The 16,413-nt window shown below is 43.8% G+C and overlaps 1 protein-coding gene across 1 annotated transcript in view; it reads left to right on the top strand.

Moving 5' to 3' along the window:
* The window catches only part of MDGA2 (MAM domain containing glycosylphosphatidylinositol anchor 2), a 403,898-nt gene that overhangs the window by 154,640 nt on the left and 232,845 nt on the right, over positions 1 to 16,413 (top strand). The gene's annotated exons all lie outside the window — the stretch shown is intronic.

Genomic DNA, 16,413 nt, shown 5'->3' on the forward strand with positions numbered 1-16,413 from the left:
TTGTGTTTTAAGGAAGGAAATGCTGCCCACAAAACCTTGTCTATCTCAGGTGTCTGATGATGATAGAGTTTGAAGAAATTGGGTTGTTTCTGCTCTGACTGTTAAACGACCCCTCTGTGATCCTTCTGGGTGGTTTTCTTCTCTGTGCTGCTACCAGGTTGTTCTCATAGATAAAAATTATGTCGTAGGCTGAGCTCTCCTTCAGGCTCCGACTGCTGGGAGTGGCTGTTTTGGGAAGTACCGAGTTGATTTTTGCTGCCATCCACCTGAGCACTCGTATCTGGTGGGCCCGTACCAACCTCATGAAGTTCAACCAGGCCAAATGCAAGGTCCTACATCTGGGTCGTGGCAATCCCAGGCACAAATACAGACTGGGCGGAGAATGGATCGAGAGCAGCCCTGAGGAGAAGGACTTGGGAGTACTGGTGGACGAGAAGCTCAATATGAGCCGGCAATGTGCTCTTGCGGCCCAGAAGGCCAACCGCGTCCTGGGCTGCATCAAGAGGAGCGTGGCCAGCAGGTCGAGGGAGGTGATTCTCCCCCTCTACTCTGCCCTTGTGAGACCTCACTTGGAGTATTGCGTCCAGTTCTGGAGCCCCCAACATAAGAAGGACATGGACCAGTTGGAGAGGGTCCAGAGGAGGGCCACGAAGATAAGAGGGCTGGAGCACCTTTCCTATGAGGACAGGCTGAAAGAGTTGGGGCTGTTCAGCCTGGAGAAGAGGAGGCTCCGGGGTGACCTTATAGCGGTCTTCCAGTACCTCAAGGGGGCCTACAAGAAAGATGGGGAGAGGCTGTTCAGGAGGGCCTGTTGTGATAGGACAAGGGGTAATGGTTTTAAAATAGAGGGAGGTGGATTCAGGTTGGATATTAGGAAAAAATTTTTTACCATGAGAGTTGTAGAACACTGGAACAGGTTGCCCAGAGAGGTGGTGGATGATCCATCCCTGGAGACGTTCAAGGCCAGGTTGGACAAGGCCCTGAGCAACCTGATCTAGTTGGAGATATCCCTGTTCCTTGCAGGGGGGTTGGACTAGATGACGTTGGAAGGTCCCTTCCAGCCCTAACCATTCTACAATTCGGTGATCTGGATGCTCTGCAGAGCGCGAGTGAGCTTATCAGGCTGGAAAAAACAAAAAAACACGGCGCCTTTTGCTGAAGGATGCTCTGTAATTGAGGCTTCTTCCCAAGTGGTGCTGAAGAGCTCTCGTTCCGTTATCGTTGTGTTAGGCTTCCCCCTCCACCCCGCCAAGCTTTTGGAGTCAGCTTGGGTACATCTGGGGTTTTTTGTTTGTGTGTGTTTGGTTTTTGGGGTGGTTTTTTTTTTCGATAGATTGTTCTGTGTGTTAGTAAAGGCAAGAAATCTCAACCTGAAGAGGAGATGATGAACTTTAAATAAGCTTAACTATTTAATCTGTGTGTAAATGTTTGCCTTCCCAGCCAAAAGCAATTAAAAAGAAGACTCAACTGTCGCTGTCCTAATTCATTTGGTGGGCACCAGGTATTTGTTCTGGTATGTGCTACAGGGCACACGGCGTCGCTGCTGAAATAAAGCTGAACAGATCTAAAAAATGATACTGTTCTGGTGAGGGTGGCTACATTGGTTGTCTCACAGGTGGCCAAAAAGCACAAGGAGCTTTAAAACCTCTTTCTAGAGCACAACAGCGTCTTCCATTAGAACAAGCAGGAGCAACTTGTTTTCTTCTGTGCTGTGTTTTTCTGTGTGGCCTGTTATTCTTCTTTATAACAGCAACTGCATAATTAGACACCAAACAGTAAGAATTTCCCAGATTATTCTTATCAGCGACTTTTTTACAGAAAAATTTTGCTGCACTGGGTGACTCTTTGCTCCTTAGTTTTGAAAGTTTCTCCCTCCTTTTGGTTTGACTCGTTCTACCTCAGCGTGGAAGGTGTAACCTTGGTATAGATTTGATAGGTCCTTATAAATAATTACAGCAACATTATAGGCTGAATCGTCTTACTCTTGCAGATTTCAGGATCCAGGAGATAAAAATAACAAGTGAGGTGTTTTTTTTTTTTCCTCCCTGTATGTCTATCAATCAAAATGATAAAGATATTTATGACTTGCACGTTTTAATGATGTAATTAGATATAATTACATGTTCAAATGATTACACATATGAACACTAATTACATAATTGAAGACAATTATGCTAACTAGGTAAATACATAATTAACTAAAAATCTCTTGTAAAATCAAGGAAATCTGCACGACAGCCAAAGAAAGCAAAATCACAATAAAAAATAAATAACTCTTAGTCTGACAACTCCAAGAGCCAGCCAGCCCTGAATAGTTGGAGAAGACCTGGCCATTTAACTTCTGGTGGTCTGAAGCTCAGGTCAGCTGCCTGTTCTATTTTACAGTCCCCTTGTAAAAGGAAGGTGAAAATTAAAGCAAAAAGATGTGCTGTAATTGTGTTTATCTTGGTCTCTGGCAATGTTTTTCTAACCTCCATAGGTTGGATCTTTGAGGTCCCTTCCAACCCTAACCATTCTATGATTTTGGTGGTTCATTGAGGCGTGGGCTTTTTTGGGGTGGGGAGGGAATTGTCCAATTTGTCTTTATAATGGTGGGTTCTTAGTATAGAAGGAAGGGAAAGCTCAAAGCTCGTTAGTTTGTTCCTATTTTAATGCAACTATAATATACCAAGAAGGGGCTCATAAGGGCAGTGCTGCCCTGCTGAGGCTGCAGGATGGAGGCTCATCACCAGCCCCTGCAGACACATCAGCTTGCCTTGCACGCCCTTTCCAACTGCAACAATTGGTTAAGACTCGTACAGTAGAAACATAGTGAGATGGCCAGAGCCTCAGTAAACTCTCCAGTGCAGAAGAGCATTCGAAGATGGATTGTTTTGGGAAGGAGTGTTGATCCATTTGATGATAGGAAGGCTCTGCAGAGGGATCTGGACAGGCTGGATCGATGGGCCGAGGCCAATTGTATGAGGCTCAACAAGGCTCAGTGCTGGGTCTGCACTTGGGTCACCACAACCCCATGCAGTGGTACAGGCTTGGAGAAGAGTGGCTGGAATGCTGCCTGGTGGAAAAGGAACTGGGGGGTGGTGTTCTGAGTATGAGCCAGCAGTGTGCCCAGGTGGCCAAGACGACCAAGAGCATCCTGGCTTGTATTTCTGAGTGTGGCCAGCAGGACCAGGGCAGTGACCATCCCCCTGTGCTCAGCACTGGTTAGGCTGTACCTCGAATATCATGTTCAATTTTGGGTCCCTCTGTACAAGAGAGACCTCAAGGTGCTGGAGCGTGTCCAAAGATGGGCAGCGAGGCTGGTGAAGGGTCTGGAGCACAAGTCTTGTGAGGAGCAACTGATGGAACTCGCGCTGTTCAGCCTGGAGAGGAGGAGTCTGAGGGGAGACCTTATCGCTCTCTACAACTGCCTGAAAGGAGGTTGTAGTGAGGTGGAGGTCAGTCACTTTTTCCAAGTAATAAGCGATAGGACAAGAGGAAGCAGCCTTAAGTTGCACCAGGGGAGGTTTAGATTGGATGTTAGGAATGATTTCTTCACCAAAAGGGTTGTCAAGCCTTGGCACAGGCTGCCGAGGGAAGTGGTTGAGTCACCATCCCTGGAGGTATTGAAAAGATGTGTAGATGTGGTGCTGAGGGACATGGTTTAGTGGTGGACTTGGCAGTGTTGGGTTAACAGTTGGACTGGATGATCTTAAAGGTCTTTTCCAACCTCAACGATTCTATGATTACTGTTTGTTGGGCAGTGCTGAACTAGTGGCTGTAGCCCCTTTCCTGTGCTATCAACTTTTTCAGTTTGAGGCTATCTTCAATTCCCTTTGGAAATCATCTCAGTTCATTGTTGCTTCACAATCGTGATGATTTCCTTAGCCTGCATCCTATAGCCCTCTAAGTCTGTTCCCTTAATTCTGTCCTTTTATTTCTAGTTGCAAGCTGAACCAGGTTTCTTTTTTTTTTTTTTCCTTAAAGTCTATTTGCAATTCTCTTGATATGTGGGAACTGTTCCCAGATGCCTTTCCTTGGCACTCGTGGGAGTCATTTAAAGGTATGCCAGGAAAGCTCAACGAGACGTGAATGATGCTATTTGTGATTATTACTGTATTTTTCTTTTTTTTTCTCATTGGGTTCTGAATTGAAAATAAGCAAAGATCTCAAAGTCAGTAGGATTCAAACACCTGCTCAATTTCTTTTCCCTGAACAAAGGTCTTGCAGAACCCTTCTCAACTGTGCCAGGTACAGGGCAGAAGAAACTCAGTCCTTTTCCGCTGTTGTTTAATATTGTTTTAGACTTTCTCACTGTCTGAAGGAGACTTTGCCACTTCTTCATCCTCTGAAACAAAGGAAAAAAAAAAAAAAAAGAGTACACAGAAGCAAAAACATGGCAACAGTGGTGTGCTCTGGTGTCTGTCACTGGCACTTTGTCCTATCTCCTTTCCAGCACCTGCAGTGTATAGGTAGGATGCGCTTACTCTTCCAGTCTCCGGGTTTCTGATGGTTTGGAATTGCCTGAACAAAAGGTTGTATCTGGTGACTGTGGTAACTGGGTATAGGTAGATTGAATTCCCAGGAAGGAATATTCTCTCTTTTGGAATCAGTTTAGAGCCCTGGACTTCATGTCATGGCGTTGGTTAATAATTTGAGACTATTAGTTACCCAACACAATTATGTGTTGAATTTTGAAAGGAAAAGAAAAAGTTGTTTTTTTTAAAAAAAATGCTGTTTGGATAATTTCTGTCAATGCTTCTGATTTCTTCCATTTCAAGAAATCGTGGGCTTGATGTAGGATCTGTGACTTGTGCTCAAGCAGCTGCTGATCTTTTCTGGCCTCAAGTTCTGCTGATGGCATTTCATACCAAGCTGCCTTCTCAGCTGAGCTGCCAACCCTCTCTTGTCAAGATTTCTTCTCTTTTCCCTTCTCTCCCTGCTACCTCCCTTCCCAATTCTTCCAGCTTTCAAGCAAAATAAAATGTCATCCCCTTTCTCTGTCATCACAGCTGAAACAAGTTAAATCTCAGGATCTCACTCTCCTTTTTCAGCTCATTGAGATTGCACGGTGTAATTCAGCGCGTACGAGTGGTGGTTCCTGTGGAGGGAAGATAAAGCACAGCTAATGTTACCGGATCGCTGGGATTTAGGATTTAATTCCGAAAGATGTCTGGAAACAAGCCAGGTGTGCATCTTCACTCTCAGAGGGACGCGGCGCAGGGCGCGCTGTCGGAGATGCCGATAAGGTCCGACGTGAAGGCAGAGCCCGGTGGTCTTCAGCTTTGGATATTTAGAAGGGATTTTTCCTCAGAGTCTCTCCCTGCACCATGTCTGCTGCCGGTGGCGTTGGAAGCACAGCACGATTTTTCCGGATTACGTTTTATGAAGTTTTTGAAAATGGGGACGGGTTTGAGTAAACAGGCTTCTGTTGCGTTGCGGGAGATGGATAACGGCGGCGCTCTTTGCGGAAGACGATGTAGTGGGAAAAGAGCCGTTTAAACCCGGCGTTTAAGGATGTTGGGTGGAGTGGGTTTAATTTGCTTGATCAAGCAGAGGTGGGCCAAAACCATGCGGGGGGTCACCATCGGTGGCACCACTGCCTCCGTGGGCTGGAGCTTTGCCGGAGGAGGACAGGCAGCGCCTTGCTCGCTCCCGCGGGAGCAAGGAATTGAGGAGCCACAAAAAAACTTGGCACTGGAGCCCTTGGAGGTACAAGCAGATTCTGGAAACAACGTTGTTTTTCGTTTTCACGCAGAAGGAAAACCAAGTGTGTTTTTCCTTCTTTCGTCGACTCAGCCATGCCAGGGGTGTGTAGGGCTCTGCCCCGTAGCGTTCGACATCTGCACAGCCATAACTTTCTCTGCCATTCCGTTCTTACCGTGCGTGCAGCCGGGCTGGCGGCAGCTGCTTTGCCATGAGGATGGAGCCAGGCTCTTCTCACTGGCATCCAATGATAGGACAAGGGGGAAATGGAGATAAGCTGGAACACAGGAGGTTCCGCTTAAACATGAGGAAGAACTTCTTCCCAGTAAGGGGAACAGAACACTGAGACAGGCTGCCCAGAGAGGTTGTGGAGTCTCCTTCTCTGGAGATGTTCCAAACCCGCCTGGATGCGTTCTTGTGTGATCTGATCTTGGTGGTCCTGCTCCAGCAGGGGGATTGGACTAGATGATCCTTTGAGGTCCCTTCCAATCCCTAACATTCCATGATTCTCATTTGCAGGTACCTTTATTCGTGACACTTGTCAGTCTGTTGAAAGGCTGTATGTCTGCCCAGAAATATCTCCTCTAAGGATTGTTGCAGGAAGCAGGTCGAGACGCGCGTTGCTGAAAGACCAGAAGAGAAACATTTTCTTCTGCCTTTATCAGTTCACTCGTCGTGAGTCTCTGACAGCGTTTTGGGTGTGCTCTGTAAAGCTGTTTCTCTTGAATGCGCCGTTTCTCCCCAGAGGTCTTACAGGGGAGTGAAATGGGTAGAGATGAAGAGAATGAGCAGCAGAAGTAATATCTGAAAGGACTGTTACAAAAGGAAAAAAGCATCAGTTTTAAACTGTCTGGATTTCCAGATGGCTTTGTCACCTCGAAACTCAATTCTGTTATGAAGAGTGACTTCAAAGTAGTGAAATCCTGTTTACCAGCCACTTTTTCCTTTCTCTGTTTAGACTCCAGTCTTCTGAGTTTAATCACAGAAACGCGTTTTTTGTGCCTTTTTGCTCTTGAGGGAGACAAGTAGTTCTGGGGACAGGGGGAGCTGATGGCTTCTGGTGTCCTAACGCTGCTCGTGCTGTGGTTGAGCAGCAGCTCCTCAGACCTCCATCCTCCAACACCCACCCACATCCCCATCCCCAAACTGGATGAAGGCAGGAGGTGGGGATGGTACTGTGCTGGGGTTGGCTTTGGGTAAAACTGGGCTCTGAAACCTTGTGCAGGGAAGACCAGCAGAGAGGTGAGGCACTTTGCTTGCAAAACTGGGCTAGTAAGAGTGATTTGGGGTAAAATAGGGGTTTTATGTCTGAGGACAGTGCGTTGGTTGTAGAAGCACTGGGTGATGGAGGTCCAGCACCAGGTGATGGTTTGGGCTCTAGAGCTGGTTCCTGGTCGTGAGCACAAGGAGGAGATTTCATATCCCCCAGCACTCCTGGAAAAGACCTTTGGCACTGCTGGCTTTGATTTAGTGAAACGTTTTGGATAGAAGAAGTTTTGCAAGAACATCGTAGGCTGAGTAAATAGAAAGTGATTTCTAATCCATTTTATTACTGCCTTAACTTTGCCTCTTATGTTGGAAATTGATCCTCTATCGAATTTTGGTCCCTCATGTGTGTTTTAAAGATGTTGATTGCTTTTTCCTGAGTTTTCATTTGATACTGCAAATTTTCTGAGCTTATCACTTGCACTCTTGAGCGTGTTTCTGTTACTTCAACGAGTATTGTGGCTTTTCTCTATACCTTTGTGGATTCTTCAACATCTTCCTGGGGTATAACCCTCAGAGTGGAACTGTCACCTTAGACTTTATTCCAAGGGCAGTTGTAGGAGCTTCAGGTAGAGACAGTGTAAAACCTCTGATCTATCTGATTATTTTCTGCTTTATACAACCAAAAAAAATATCTCTCAACGTTTTGGTTCACTGGTAGTTCAGAGTACTGGTGGGGATGGCATGAAGCATGTCGTTAGCTATGGTACCCCCTCCCCATCCCCTGTCCTCTTTAGCAATTGCAGCTTCTGAGAAGTGCACAGAATGATGACTTCTTGAGAGGTGACCTTTTTGAAAACTGTAAACGTTTTTAGATCGTTTACTGTATCTCTGTGGCAACAATAGCAACTTATTCTGTCACTGGGAAAAAAAAAAAAGTACTATGATTTAGATGGACCCACAAGAGTCTGGATGTGAATTTCAGAGTGTTCTCTGATGGTCTCATCACCAAGCTTAGTTCTGTGCTAGTGGCAGGAGCTACAAGTTACAGAATGTCTTGTATTTATTTGCCTTTACCATTTAAGAACTATAGCGAATAAATTTTAATGCATTGAAGTTATGAGGATGTGTTTATGACTCTGGTAGTTTAACATGGTATACCAACATTGGAAGCCCACCATAAAAATTAATAAGTAGGAATTCAAATGGTGCTATGTCTGCTTCATTCTGCACTTAGGTTATGTTCTTTATTATGAGAGTGAAAAGTTGTATTTCATTTTGAAGCAAATTAATGCTGCTGAATAAAAAAGCTGAGAGAATAATAAAAATGCACCATTCATAGATGTTTGGGTCATTTCAGGAAGCTCAGCAAATAATTTAGGTGATGGACAGTAAATAATTTCCCATTAGGAAGGCATAACCGTGCAAGGCGCTTGTGAGTCCCGCAGCTATTGACAATTTTAAAATGATACTGACCTCAGTAGAAACAAAGTTCTGTGAAATTCGTTGAACTCAGCCCTTCCCTGTTAATGCTGGAGAAGGTATTTTTCCTGCCAGGCAAGAAGAAAAAAAACTCCATCCTTCAGTGGGATATTTATAGTAAAATGTATATTGATTATTCAGTATAAAAGTGCTAATTTTTCGAAGCAGTGAAACATCTTAAAGTCATAAGGAAAAACGTTATAGTCAAACTGGGATAAATTGCTGCAATTAATCATTTAGCAGGTTGCTCAGGTGTTTTGAAAAAGTCCATATAGATGTTTCCTCAGACACTGCCTTTTCTTAAAGATACCTGGACTGATTCAGCTGAGCGAGATGCTGTAGGAAGGACCTAGAGCAGAGCTGTTTAACCAATTTACCTAATGATTGCAGTATTCTTTTGTTCAGGATCCACTCATTGATTTCCTGTTAAATTGGTCAGTGATCACTTAAAGTTTCTTCATTTATATCCAGATAATCTTTAGTTTTTCAGCCTTTGAGCTGAAGAAGCACTCCTTCTGCGTTTCCAAAACCAAATTCTTAATTCTCGGTGTTCAGTCGTCCAACGCCTGTGCGGTGCCTAATTTTCAAGAGTTTTGCTGACAACATGTACGAGTCTGGGTGGAGCAACTGAGACGCAAACCTTTTGAACTTATGAACAGTGAAGTAACCTTTCCTGCCTGGAATTTGTAGCACTGGAGAAATTGTGTTTAAAACAAACAAAATAAAAAAGTAGTTTTCATGGAGGAAAATATCTCTGAAAACTCTTGGCTTCGGGATGCTAAGTGAGACTGGTGAGACTTGAGTAACTCTTGGGTAACTTGGGATTAGGTATAAAATAGGAATAACCCGTTTTGAAGAAGTGCAGGAGGTTCAGAGATGAAGGAATAGTCACATTAGATACAGTTTTTTCTCCCATTATGAGATGCTGAGGTCTTGAGTTATTCACAGAATCCCAGAACGTCAGGGATTGGAAGGGACCTCAAAGGATCATCTAGTCCAATCCCCCTGCTGGAGCAGGACCACCTAGATCAGATCACACAAGAACGCGTCCAGGCGGGTTTGGAACATCTCCATTATTCTTCTTGACCCTCTCGTTTATTACAAGTTATCGTTTTGGAGTCTTAAGACTACGGTCTCCATCCATAGACTCTGGACACGGCATTGCTATGACTGGTATGTTTTGAGCTAAAGTGGGCTATGAAGAAAGCACCAAAGTTTTTTCTGATAGGACTTGATTGCTTGTAACTTAGTGGTTTTAACGCTGATTTGCTCTGTAATTAATAACCGCAATTTTTCCTCTGTTAGAGAATAAGAGGGAGTCTGTTTTTTTTCTATGTGTTATTGCAATCAAGCTGGAAAATAACAATTTCTCTGTGATCTCTGGCACTGAATCAGAAGTGATCATGTCCTGCATGTTAACAGTTACTGTCACAGACTGTTTTCACTTGGATGAGTAAAAAATTGTGCTTTTGTATGCCAGCCTACTAAAGCATCAGTATGTGTGTAAACATAAGCACATGAGTTGTCCCATAAGGGCACCAGCATCAGCCCCACGCCTGCCCTGGGGCCAGCACTCAGTTTTCTTCCCTGGTGTTTCTGTGAAGTTTCAGCAGTCCAAGTACGGAGCGATGCAACCCGATGCTCGGAGGTGACTGCATCTTGGCTACTGCAAACTCAAAGAAACATATTTACTAACCAGAGATTCTCCAGTTGTGCATTTGCTTTGCACTGGTAACAGCTTTCCAGCCCTGCCCAAGGTAGAGGATCACCGTTTCTGACAATCAACACGGCTTGCTTTGGGTCGACTGCTTTGCCGTGCCAATATTCCATGCAAGAATTTTTGACTGATGAAGAGTACTTTTACCTGAAGCCATTTTAAAGCCCAGTATTTCAGACTTTATCCTATGAAATGAATAGGAAGAGGATTTTTCATGCCACTGTTGCATGTTGATAGCCTGTAGCAACATCTTTTCCAATAACGACAGATGTTCTGTACCCTCCGCCGCATCGGGCAGGCTGCATTGTGCTGCCTCTGGTTTACTAAAAATCAACATCCCTGCCTCCCGCCATCTTATTTAGCTGTAGGGGTGATGGATCCTGTGATTTAGACATGGGAGTGCTTTCCTTTCATGTAGGGTGAGAACGACCTGGTGAACACGTGGGAGATTTCCTGGAGTAAAGATATCCTTGCAAAAGTGAGCGCAAGGGGATGTCCTGCGGAGCCGTGGTGTTTTAGGTCAGTGATGAGTCTCCTGTCTTGTAGGCATGGTGCAGGAAGAGCTGTGATTTGGTTTAGATGCCCAAGGGAAGGATGTTTAGAAACCCTTGGAGGTGTACATTGGATTAGTCTATGCCCTGAGTCATCAGAAGGCCTTGCAGAAGTGTTTGCCTGGACGCAAGTCAGAGGGCACATGTTGAGACAAGGAGCTCTTGAAGTCACTTGGTGATGGTCTTTGTGCCAAGGACATTCTGTGCGGAAACCTTGGAGTTGAACAGCTTGCTCTCCACTGTGAACCTGTGCCCATGTAAGCCTGGTAGAAAATCCATCCCTGGCACTCCTGCAGTGGTGATTCACATCTGCCTTGCAATGGTTTGGCTCTGTGACTTGTTTGCAGGAAGGGATGGGGGTCCTTGGTGGAAAAAAAGGCTATTTGGGGTCAAAACGTATTCCACTTATTGCATATAGATACGAATTGTGTCTCCTGGTGTGAGGCAATGAAAACTTGGATCCAATGTGCTCTCCTGTTTGTTTGTTTCTGGTTTTTTTTGTGGTTTTTAAAAGTAATTTTGGATTTTTTTTATATTTTTTTTTAGTTTTGAATCAGAGAGTAGGAAGGGAGTATTGGAACTTCGAAAGTGAGTTTGAGCCAAGTTACAGAAGAGTTTTAAATATATGGTGTGGCTTCTTACGTGATTTGGTTCGTTGTCTAACAGAGCAGCGTATGGAGGAGATCTCTGCGGGGCTGTGTCTAGACCCCAGGCTGGCCCATGTAAAATGATCCTGGATGTACCTGGCAGGTCACCGAGATCTTCAGTGGGGTTATATCCCTGCTGTAGAGAAGGAAGAGGTCAGGGGGGAGGCATATGCTCAAAACTGCTTCAGATAGTTCCCTTAACTAAAGGAGCAGAAGTCACGTTCTCTATCCTGGCCCAAAAGTGGTCTTTTTTATAGCCTATGTTCAGTGTTTATTGTGAAAAGAGTGAGTACTACTTGCCTTCAGTAGCTGCTCCCCCAGCCATTGCTTTCCTGGGAACAAAAATAACCTCATGAAAAAATATTAAAGGGATTATTTTATTATTTCTTTTTTTGGAGGAGTGATGGGTATGTTAAAGATAGCTTTTACCAAAGGCTCTGATGTCCTTAGGCATGAAGAAATGTTCCAGCACATCCCAGTGAAGTTGTGCAAAGACCTCTTTTGCGGCTGTTGGCATACGAAGGAAGGATTTTAATCTGAGGCAGGGATTTGGGGATTATGACAGTGCCCAGGAGGTTCTCCTCGTCCTTGTGTTCGTAGTGATGTCAGAGGGCAGTGACTGCAGTCCATAGTGGTGAGATGTGGTACCAGCCCCCAGCACAGGCACTGGGTGTGTTTTAAGGACCGTATTTACTTGCAGTTGTTCCATTAGGCCGATCTTAGAGTCATGGTATAAGAAAGAGATTGTCAAAATCTCATTTTCCACCAGCTATTTCCATGGAAGAAAGAAAAGTTAGAAAAGCTTCCATTGCAAAATGATTATTTTTTTGGTTGCGGTGGTGGGTTTTTGGGGAGGGTTTGGCAGTGATTGTTGTTTTGAACCGAGCAAGATGTTTTGTATTCAGAGTAAAGATATTTTAATGTTTATTGTCACTGACAAAGTATTTAAAACAGAAGTGTTTCATTTTTATAGCATCAAAATTAAATATTTTTCTTATTCTGATGTCTTCTTTTTGAGCACGCGTACTTTGCTTAAGCAGAGAAAAGTTAGGCAAAATATTCTCAGAGGTCTTTTTTTAATCAGCAGTTTTAGTCTAAAAATGTAAATAAAGTCTGTGACTCCTACTGAAGTTGAAGGAAACCTCACTGAGAAAGCTGAAGCTGTAGGGTGAAATATGACTGCGTGTCTCAGGGCATCTGCTGAAGCCAATAAAATACTGTCAAATATATTGGTGGTTAGAGAAATTACTGGCATATAAAATCAGGCATGGGATACGATGTGGTCACGATATGGCTAGATGGGTCATAACTCACTAATTTTTAAAAGTGGAATAATTTTTAGTTGAATTATTCATAATTTTTTTCATGTTTTGCAAGAAGAAAATAAACATTTTTATAAACAAAGACCATAATCGTATGGCAGAGCAATGACAATACACGGGTGGGATTCCCAACTACTCATTGGAGTAGCAGCGAGCACTTTGGAAAATTGCATCCTTAGAAGCCAGCGAGTGCGTGTCTGTGGATGGATTAACATTTATCAGTCCAGTTCGTGTCCACTGTGATGTGCAGACACGTCATCTTCTGATTAAGACTTTGCGTTACAAGCAAGAATGGCTTTGACTTCTTGGTGGGATGGAATTTATTGACTTCCCCCGTTATCCACGCAGTCCGGGTGGATGCGCAGAGCACGCAGTGCGACTTCTGCACAAGCAGCTGGGAGGTTTCAACCAGAAGAGCAGGTTCTGAGTAGCAAACACTGATAAAATGCGTCTGGGTGAGCAACTGTTTTGTGTCATAGATTTCATAGATATCATGGATTTCATTGTTGGAAAAGACCTCGGAGATCATCCAGTCCAACCGTCCCTAATCCCCATTAAACCATATCCTCAAGTAGATCATCCACCCTATTCTTAAACACATCCAGGGATGGGGACTCAACCACCTCCCTGGGCAGCCTATTCCAGTGGCTGACAACCCTTTCAGAGAAGAAATACTTCCCAACATCCAACTTGAATTGTGTCAAGTTGTTTGAAAATACTGGAGCATCCAAACTATGTGAATATACAAACTAATGCTTCTTGTTTTTTTAAGAAAAAGCTAGTAATCTAGAGGCTTTGTTGATCCTCTACCATACAGAAGAATGGATGCTGCTTTGGGACTTGAGGCTGATACCTGCCACAGTGTCCCATGAGCCCGTGGTCCACCTTTGCCAGCACTGCCCACCTTGAAAATGGGATAATGCCAGTGCTGGGGCAGTAGTCGCTCTGAAGGTCACTGCGTTAAGCAGTGATGAGGGCTTGGACACTAGAGCCATGAGGTGCTCCATCTCTAAGGATGGATTTGATGGTCTTTTACAAGTCATTAGAGGTCACCCCAAAGCATGGATAGGAGCTTGCAGTGGATGACTCTGCTGAGGAACCTCTCTGAAGAGGTTGTCAGTCTCAGACATCTGTCTTTCCTGTGCCAAATTATTTGATTACTGCATTAGCAGGGGTTTTGAGTCAACTTTCTTCACAGTGAGTTCAATGAATTACAATGCAATATCGATCAGTATGTTTTTGTGGGTGTGTTGAGTTAAAGCTAAGGTAAATAATGAACTGAAGTTAAATCAGACCAGTGACATTCCTGGAGGATATCTTTTGAGAGAGAATCTACTTGACAGTATTCCTTTTATTCTTCAGGGATTGCTACATACTTTATAAAATTAGTTAATTGGTTAAAATTACTTCTTTTTCCTCTAAAACAGATGTTTGGGTTTTTTTTTAAAGCTGAAAAGTCTACTTTTGACAGCCAAACAGTATCCTGTTAAAATTCCTTATAATAAAGAGAAGATAGATGCATCAACATTAAGATGCAGTGGTGGGGCCAGGATTTTATATTCATAAAAGAAAGATAAAACTCTGACAGTATCTAAATAAACTTTGCTAGGTTTTTTTTTTTTGAGTTATGTAATGTTACCAGTTGCATAGAGGCTGGTAATACTTACAACACGTTATTTAAGTTATATGTTCTTTTGACAGGACAGACTGCCTTCCACTGGAGACTTTTTGTAGAAGAGGAAGGGAAGGAAAAGACAAGTCATGTTATTAATTTTTTTTTCCAGTTAAATAATAATAGTTTTTACAATTCTGCTTGCATAAAAGGAAATAAAACATAATAAAATCATATAAAACGCATAAGAGATTCAGTGAGCATCTTAAATACTGTTTTCAAATGCTTCTCAAGCTTTTGAAATCTGTATGATGAAATCGTATCCTGCAGCATGTAGAAGCTGAGCGTGTGCTCCAAAATTATCCCGCAGCACATTTGTGTGGCTGATTTAAAAAACCCCGGAGCCAAGAGTTTGGAATAGAAGAACAGACAGATTGAGGCTGGTAAATATAGCAGTGCTAAGTAGCATCTCTTCCACACGAAGACCGAGTGGTGTAGATGTGGAGTTTGGCATCTTGGCTTTATCCCAGAGCAGCAGAACCGTGTGAGTGTCATGCAGGTCACCTGGCAAGAGGGCAAAGCCACTCGGGCTGCTGGGTTTAACAAGCCAGAAGGAGGTGAAAGTTTTTTGGAGGTATCGTTTGCTGTAATTTCAGCCTCTGAAGCCCACGCCTGCTGCTGTTTCAAGGGGGAGAGAATTTGCATGGGCTACAGCTGGTCATGAATTTTTCAGTTCGGAGCCTTTTGTAGAAGATCTCTGCTGCCTAGGAGAATTCCCAATGAGAGGAAGGCCGACCTCTGCCCACCTTCTGCTCTTGTGCTGGTTACTGGGATCTGGACCCCAGTTCTGGGTCAGGACTGGGAACAGTGAAACTCAAGTGTCTCTGCAGCCTAGGGGAATGATCTCCCTCCGGCCAAGGCAACCCTTTGGGCCACCTTGGTGCCCACCATGGGCTGCCCAGCTTTCTTCACGTGGGAGAGGGCTGGAAACACACCGTGTCCAGCTCAGGCTTGGATGGCCATGGAGAAGACAGACACTTACTACTGGTAGTAGGCATGCACTGCCTGAGCTGCCAAGGCTGCAACATCTTGTCCAAACCAAGCCAATACTGGCTTAAAGCTGCTTGTAGACAGTCTGCTTAGCAGATCCCAACAGATCAGTGTCTAAATGCTGTTCTTTAAGTCATGGCTTCACTGACTGTTTCTGGACAATCTTTGAGGACCGTAGCCCAGAAGCTAATAGCCAAATATTTATTATCTTGTCTTGTGTCAATCTCATTTTTATCGATGACTATAGAATTTTTGGTCTTCGTCCTGGCATAGCATTAGTGGATGGAGTTGAGAAGAGAGAAGCTTTGAGAAGCTTCAGAAGAGACGTAAACTTCTCTTTATAGATGTGTCCCACTTGTGGCTCCTATAGGCAAGAAAAAATTGCCATTTAAAAAAGCAGTTTTGGTCTGGAACTGAACGTTGCTTGTCCTGGTCATTGAATTAGCGTGAACTGAAAGAGGAGGAGATACCCAAGGAGTCTCTGGAGGTCCAGTGTGTTTTATGAGACAGCTGAGTCTACTGAGTCATGCAGACAGGGACTCGGGTCATCAAGCGTGGCTGTTAGCAATGTGTGTATCCACCTCTGTGCAGCTCTTGCTTGTAGTGGGCTGTTACTGGCATTTTTATGATTTTAGAATTAAAAACTTCCCTTTTAAAAGTTTTGACTTTTGGAAAATAATTACTGATGTAAAGGAATCTGTAATTGCCATAAATGACATTAAAAAATCCACCTATTAGAAGAAACAGATGTTAGTAGTTTGTTGCCGTTTCAAGGAACTGAACATTTGACTCCTTAAAATTGGATTTTATTGCTGCTAAAAGATAATCCATCAGTCGTTTTGAAGGTGCCTTCCAATGTGCCCTCATCTTTTGTGACTATGATTTCAATGAAAACGATGGTCAGTGCAAGAGTAGCCTTTTCTGGTGAGCTCTGCTCACTGCCATTAGTGGAGAATTTTTCTGCAGCTGTTCCAGCTGTGTCACTGATGGTGGCTTGAGTTGTTCTCCATGTCTCTGCTAGCGGTGTTTGTTATGATGCATTTCCATCACAAGTAATTAACAATTTCTAAGACACGATGGTAAATGCAACATTACTATTCAGGGGCTCTTGGTTGAAGTGTTTGATTGTAAGTGTGAGCTA

This window comes from Tauraco erythrolophus, chromosome 6 (genome assembly GCF_009769465.1).
Source record: "Tauraco erythrolophus isolate bTauEry1 chromosome 6, bTauEry1.pri, whole genome shotgun sequence".
Classification (NCBI taxonomy): Eukaryota; Metazoa; Chordata; class Aves; order Musophagiformes; family Musophagidae; genus Tauraco; species Tauraco erythrolophus.